Source organism: Momordica charantia, assembly GCF_013281855.1.
Source record: "Momordica charantia cultivar OHB3-1 chromosome 2 unlocalized genomic scaffold, Mcharantia_2.0 BLBB01000002.1, whole genome shotgun sequence".
Classification (NCBI taxonomy): domain Eukaryota; kingdom Viridiplantae; phylum Streptophyta; class Magnoliopsida; order Cucurbitales; family Cucurbitaceae; genus Momordica; species Momordica charantia.
The window spans coordinates 16,629,863-16,637,741 of record NW_028275160.1 but is presented as its reverse complement, the minus strand read 5'-3'; positions in this window follow the sequence as shown (position 1 = coordinate 16,637,741).

Below are 7,879 nucleotides of genomic sequence, written 5' to 3'. Positions count from 1 at the left end.
TGTCTAGAATGCTGTGCAATCAAGTTTTAATTTGCATGTCTTATTTTCTACAATTTGCATTAAGTAGTATTTTGAAAAACTTTTGGTGTTCTTATTGAACGACCATTTGGCCTATTTAAAGGCTTGTAATGCTCTTGTTATGGATAACTTAAAAAAAACATATTGAAATTCAAGAACTTTTGTTCCTTAACACTTTTGGTGTTGCTTCTTTCAAATCTTGCTTTAGGTTTGATGTTAAACCGATTCATTGGATTAGTCTCGATCAAGCTAATTCTGGAGTGAGTCGTCTTAGGATCTAGGAGTGACCATCATAGATTCTAAGTCCGATCTAAGAGTGATTCATCTTCTAACCTTACTCTTGGTTGGAATCATTCGGTAAGTTAGTCGTTTTTGTGAATGTTTGCAGGGATCCTAGAAGGACCTCTAGCTTTGTAAACCCGAGCAACCTTGGCGCTTATCACTTTGCCTCCCAAATACTCTATAATGGGATCCATCCAATTCGACTGTTTTTCCTCGATTTCCATGAGATCTGGCTCTAGTATCGAAGGCTCGTTAACGATCTCAATTGGGACCGACCATGTGAGGCCGGTCTCGTAAGCTGAAGCTAACTTCACCAGGGTGTCTGCATTCACGTTTTTTGACCTGAGGACCTGGTGAATTTCGTACTTCGCGAACTTGGCCAACTAACTCTTGACCTTAGCTAAGTACTTTTCCATCTTGAGATCCTTAGTCTGGTACTCTTCAGTGGTTTGATTCATTACAAGTTGAGAGTCGCTGTAAATGAGTAGATGCCGAACCCCGAGGCTTTTTGCCACCCTTGGGTCGACAAGGAGAGCTTCGTATTCTGATTCATTGTTCGTAGCTCGAATATTAAAGCAAAGGGCATATTCGAACCTTGTTCCCCTTGAAGCTGCCAGAACCACCCCAGCCCCACAACCCTTGTCGTTTGAAGAGCCATTGACGTACATTGTTCAGGGCTCCTGAGCGTCTGGCCTCGAGCTGGCAGGCAGTGTTAGCTCAGCTATGAAGTCGGCAACCGCCTGGCTCTTAATTGCGGTGTGTGGTTCGAATATGAGGTCGTACCCGCTGAGCTCAAGTGCCCACTTCATCAATCTGCCGAAAGTCTCTAGCTTCTGAAAGATCTGTCGAAGTGGAAAATTTGTTAACACTGTGATAGAGTGTGCTTAAAAGTATGGGCTAGTCTCCGAGACGTCATGACTAAAGTGAGAGCAAGCTTTTCCATAGTTGGATATCTTGTCTCGGCGTTCGTCATGGCCATGCTTGTATAGTAGATTTGGCTCTGACGTCCCTTCTCTTGTTTAACTAGCACTGAACTAACAGCTCACTCAGACACCGCTAAGTAAAGAAATAGCTGCTCCCCTTGCACCGGCTTCGTCAGAAAAGTTGCTGAGCTTAAGTACTTCTTGAGTTGTTTGAACGCAACCTGGCACTCCAGAGTCCACTCAAACTTGGAGGTGGAGGATCTTGCAGATTTCGATTCAACTCGATGGTCTCTTCATCAATTTCTACTTCTTCAATTTCTTTCTCTTTTTTATTTTCTCTTTCTTTTGTCCACCTCTGCTCACGCCTTATCCTTTTAAGGGTTCTTTCAATCTCTGGATCAAGGTCAACCAACCATACCCTGTGCTCATACACAACTCCCTAAAAGGTTAGATATAACAATTTGCCCAATGACAGAGGTATGCAACAATCACACATGAAACAATTCACTTGAAAAAAAATATGATTTGAAAAATTAAGTCCCCAACAAAGGCGCCAAAAACTTGTTTGGACTTCTATATCTTTAAAAAGATTAGAGTCTCGTGCAAGCGCACACAGTCACAAGTAATACTTGGGAGTAATCCAAGGTCGAATCCGCAGGAACTTGTTGCTTTGAAAACCTATTTTAAAGAAGTGAACAGTTGAAATATGCAATTGTGGTTTATGAATAAATATAGTGATGAAATGTTGTTGTTTGGGGTTTTAACTAACAAGCAATTTAATAAACTCTGTTAGGAAAATGCACTAGGCACAATTCTGTCTTTTTCTGAGAAACTGAGTTCTACTCTTTAACTATCGCTTTGGTTGCTGCAGAGGCTAGGGTACCCTACATTCATAGATAATATTTATCAACTCATTTGCATTATGGGTTAGAGGGCCTATTTCTAGGACCATGTTTTCACTACAACAAATTCGCCTTTTTATGACGGGCATTGCCTGACATTAACAAGTAACCATGTCGGTCAGTGACCGACATCTATTCGAGTGTCCTTGTTTCTTTTTCATGACGGACAGTTTTAATGTCGGGCATTGCCCGTCATGTAAATCTTCTTTTCCATGACGGGCATGCCCGTCATGGATGGATAACAATGATGGGCGGTGATATGAACCAAAGTGTCTTAGTCTTCAAAGAGTTAAAGGAAGTTGTTGGAGAATCCTATTTCCAAGTTGACAACAAATTGGAGTTGCATTAAATGCACTCTAGTGTCATTTATGGCAACCTCAAGTGGCATTGAATGAAGTCAAGAACAAGTCCAACTTCATTTACTACAAACTCAAGTTGCATTAATGGAAGTCTAAGTTGAACTCAAGATGCATTAAATGAACAAGACTTCAAAGTACTTGAAAGTAGTTCAAACTCCAGTTCATTCACTCTTGAAGGGTTACAAACTCTTGGTTTTATGGTGGAGGAGTTTCATTCTCGGATTTAAAGCATGTTTAATTGTATTTTCAGTTTTAAACATTTCATTTATGTGTTTTAAGTTTTATTTGTGTTAGTGGTGGTTATGGTATTGATGTAGTAGGGAGTTACAACCTTTACAATTCTTTTAGGTTACTTGAAGGGTTGTTTTGGAGGCTATAAATAGCCTAGCTTGTTCCCTTGGAAAAACAGATTTTGATGATTGAATGAAGTTGCTATTTTGCTTCAAAAAGCCTAGAGCTTGTTTTTCTTTGCAATTCTTGAGTGTTAGATTTGCATGCTAGAATCATTCAAGTAGTCTTGATCAAGCTATTTGTGGAGTGGTTCGAATCTTGAGTTTAGAAACAAGTTTTCTCTACTCTTGATATTGATCATCAAGGTAAATCCGTTCTAACTTCTTCCTTGGGTTGACATCATCTCGATTTGGGGGTTTTAGCATTTGTGATCTAGGGGTTTGCATAACCATAAGGGTTCTTAGATCCAATTGGCTATTGTTTTCTTATCAGGCGGTGACCGACATCTTTACGAGTGTCCTTGTTTCGTTTAATTTTGCATGGCGGTTTTTATCCGTCATTATATGTGCGACATTGTTTGTACGTCATCATTTGACCGTCATTGTTTGTACGTCATTGTATCTACGTCTCGTATGTGTGTCGTGGAATGACTATATTTCATGACAGACATTGACCGTCATTATTTCGTTAATAATTTAATTAAAAAAATAGTTGGTTGCCGAGATGTGGCTAACCAACTATATTTCCTTTAAACCTATGATAATATTTCAATATTGCAATTAAAATTAGCTAATTAATATGCAACTAAAACTCTTAACACGTTCATATGAAATGCAATATCTATTCTAAATCTTAACTCAAAAACTAGCCTTAGACTCAAAACACACAAATAATAAAAAGTACAAATTTCAAGATGACCTCCCCACTTTAGAATATATAACTCAAAACTAACCAACCATATATCTCCTTCCAACCTAATCGCACAAAGTAATATCTCAATATTATTGCAACTCAAAAATTAATATGTAACTAAAACTAACTATTTCAACATCATGATCTATTTGAAAAACTTAACTAAAAAACTAACCTTTAGATTCAAAACACAAACAATAGAACTCAAAACTAACCAACCAATATATCTCCTTCGCAGTTATTGACACAAAATAATATCTCAATATTATTGAAACTCTAAAAACATAATATGCAACTAAAACTAATTTCAACACCATGATCTATTCTAAAAGTACTTAACTCCAAAACTAATCTTAAACTTAAAACAGAATTATTTAAGAGTTGATCAAACAAGTACAAATTTCAACATGACGTCTCTACTTCAGAATAACTCAAAATTAACTTGGAAAACAATAATATACTACATTCAGCAACAATCAAACACTTCTATATTAACACCCTTCTACACATAAACAAATGGGACCGCCCGTCCCTCAAACAAAACTACATCCAGCATAACAATCCAAACTTCTATATATTATAAACAAGACCAAGGATTTCAAATCTGCAAAGTACTACTACAGAAAGTAACCCGAACCAAATACTTACATCAAATAAACAAAAGTAATGAATCCATCGGTACTACACAAATCATCCAACAAATGATGTCCATTCTATTCGAACTTATGGAGTTTAATTTAGCATTGACAACAGATATGAGTTACACAAGAAAAACATCATGAGAATTGAAAAACAAATTGCTGGAAATTAATTGAGACAATTGTAACCGCCAAAAATTTAATGAGTAACGGTTAGTTGTGGAAATAAATCAAAACATAATTGATATGATTTATTACCAACAGCTAGATTAACAAAAATAAGCAATTTCAACAGCACAACTCAGATCTAGCATGATTTGGAAGTAAAAATGAATGAACTGGAGTTTGAACTACTTTCAAGTACTTTGAAGTCTTGTTCATTTAATGCATCTTGAGTTCAACTTAGACTTCCATTAATGCAACTTGAGTTTGTAGTAAATGAAGTTGGACTTGTTTTTGACTTCATTCAATGCAACTTGAGGTTGCCATAAATGACACTAGAGTGCATTTAATGCAACTCGAATTTGTTGTCAACTTGGACATAGGATTCTCCAACAACTTCCTTTAACTCTTGAAGACTAAGACACTTTGGTTCATATCATCCTTCCTTTCTTCAAAAGGATTCGTCCTCGAATCAAAAGGATCTCCTACATCAAATGGATGGAAATCAGCAGCATTGAATATGTAATCTTCATTAAACTCGCCGTGTAGAGCACTCTTAAAATCATCAAAAGTCAAGTGTATATCTCTACATGGGTTCCGCTTGGAAAAAAGTCAAGTGTATATCTCTACATGGGTTCCGCTTGAACTTCTTTCCAACAAAAAATCAATCCTTCCAATAGTGTTTCCAAACCCAATAAGCCGGTTTGAACATTGTATGCTTCCTGCCATGAATGAATTTACAAACAAATTTTTACTTTTGCTTCTCACGAGATGCTTCAGCCCTGTAAACCACATGTTGGCTGCCATTGTGTACTTTGGCAGCATTCTTTGGTTCAATCTTCTCAATGAGGAGCCTCCTGTAAAAACTCAAGGGAAACACTAGACCAACATGGTTTAAGCTCTCCCGTTAGATAACAAACGCCTTTGTACAAAAGATCAAGAATGTTTTGTTTGGAAAATAAAACATAGTTGACATCACAAACTTTTTCAAACAAGCTTACATTCTTGGCTTTTCTCTCATTTTTCTCTTTAGGCCATAGACTAATCTCATGCTTTTCTCTCACACAAGATTCTTTTTCAAACAATTCACATGCTTTTGTCTCGACCTCATGCGCCTTTTTCCCTAACTCACACACAACATCATATACGTCTTGAGGAGTAGGTGTTACAATAGTAGAACTGTTACAATCATACAATTCATTGCAATCTAGTTGCCTACTAAATAAAACACTATCAGCATGTGGCACTAGGTCACAAACTATGTCTTTTTGAATTTGATCACATTCTACCTCAACAATAGGCTTAATGTTAGTTGGTAAACTAAAATTCTCTAGAGATAAATGAATCTTAGAAAATGGTTTAGGTTTAGTATACCTTGTAGACTTCCTTTGGAGATGTTTCTCAATCTTTATGGCTATTTGCACCATCCCTGCTAAATCCTCATAAAATTGAAGATCAAGTCGTTCGACAATTTCCTTCTTGACTCCTCTTAAGAAACGAGCCATTGTAACTTCCTCATCCTCATAAAGATCAAGCTCCTCAAGCAACATTTGCATCTCCATGTAGTAAGCCTCCACGCTATTGCTACCTTGTCGCAAAGATCTCAACTTATAGAAACACTTGGGAACAAAATGCTCTCTCATTAAATGCTTGAGAACATACCATGAGTTTATTGGACACTCAAAGTTCTTCCTCCTACTCAAAAACAATTTATCCCACCAAGTAATTGCGTAATCTCGAAGTTGAGCAACAATGAGTTTTACCTTTACTTCCTCACTTAATGCGTAGTAATCAAAGACACGTTCAACTTGCTGTTCCCATTGAATGTATTCCTTCGGGTTTGTACTTCCATGGAACATAGGAAGTTTAGGCTTGATGCTTCTCAATATAGGATCAACTTTATGAACTCCTCCTAGATTTCTCCTTTGGACAGCATTGCAACATCCACCATGTTCCCTTCCTTCGACCTCCAAATACTCCTTATGGTGCATTGAATTATCCTCCTCTTTTGCTTTAGATGGGTTGGTTGTCTTTCAATAGATTTGAGTCTCGAATCCAACCTTTGGAGCGTCTTTGTCAAATGCTCCATATTGTGGATAAATTTTGTAAAATTCTCTTGCTGAGACATGGCTGCAAAAGAAAACAAAGTAACAAAGAAAAACGGATCTCACAAGCACTCCCTCACGTGTTTACACTCTTAAAGGTATAGTCACTCCTGTTTTTACTCAAAACAACAACACTCTCATGAAACTCACAATCTCACTCACATAAGCCAATGAGCAAAGTTTGCAACTCAAGTGGTTAGATATAACACACAAAGAAAACACTCAAATAACTTGATATAGGAGGAAATTCAGAACTCAAATTAGAAACAAGCTAAAGAAGAAAGTGACACAATTGGAACATGATAATTAAGATGGATCAAGAAGTTCAAAAGACCAGAAAATGTAACTCTTGAACAATTAGGCTATTTTGAGAATTTATGGAGTTTAATTTAGCCTTGACAACAGATATGAGTTACACAAGAAAAACATCATGAGAATTGAAAAACAAATTGCTGGAAATTAATTGAGACAATTTTAACCGCCAAAAATTTAATGAGTAACGGTTAGTTGTGGAAATAAATCAAAACATAATTGATATGATTTATTACCAACAGCTAGATTAACAAAAATAGGCAATTTCAACAGCACAACTCAAATCTAGCATGATTTGGAAGTAAAAATGAAAAGAACAAAGAATAACACATGCTCTCGGGTATAGCAGTTTTCCAGAATAGAATGTCAATTTTCGAAGTTTTCACCCAGAATCAAATTGAATCACAAGATATGAAATAAGACAAAGTTGTAGATAAGACAGAGATATACAAACTCATAGAAGACAACAAGACGAAAAGAAGAATGAAATGACACTTTTTTGTATTTTAGATACGTGGACAGAATGTAACGAGATGAACAATAAGATCAAAAATTTCAAAACAAAGAACAAGAAGAGCAATACGAAAACGGAAACATATATCCGATCTAGAGCCTAGTGCTCTGATACCAAATGATAAGAAAACAATAGCCAATTGGATCTAAGAACCCTTATGGTTATGCAAACCCGTAGATCACAAATGCCAAAACCCCCAAATCAAGATGATTTCAACCCAAGGAAGAAGTTAGAACGGATTTACCTTGATGATCAATATCAAAAGTAGAGAAAACTTGTTTCTAAACTCAAGATTCGAACCACACCACAAGTTAGCTTGATCAAGGCTACTTGAATGATTCTAGCATGCAATTCTAAAACACAAGAAATGCAAAGGAAAAGCTCATGACTCAATAAGCTTAAATTTCATTATCTCAAAACTCAAATCTCAAATCTGTTTTTCCAAGGGAACAAGCTAGGCTATTTATAGCCTCCAAAACAACCCTTCAAGTAACCTAAAAGAATTGTAAAGGTTGTAACTC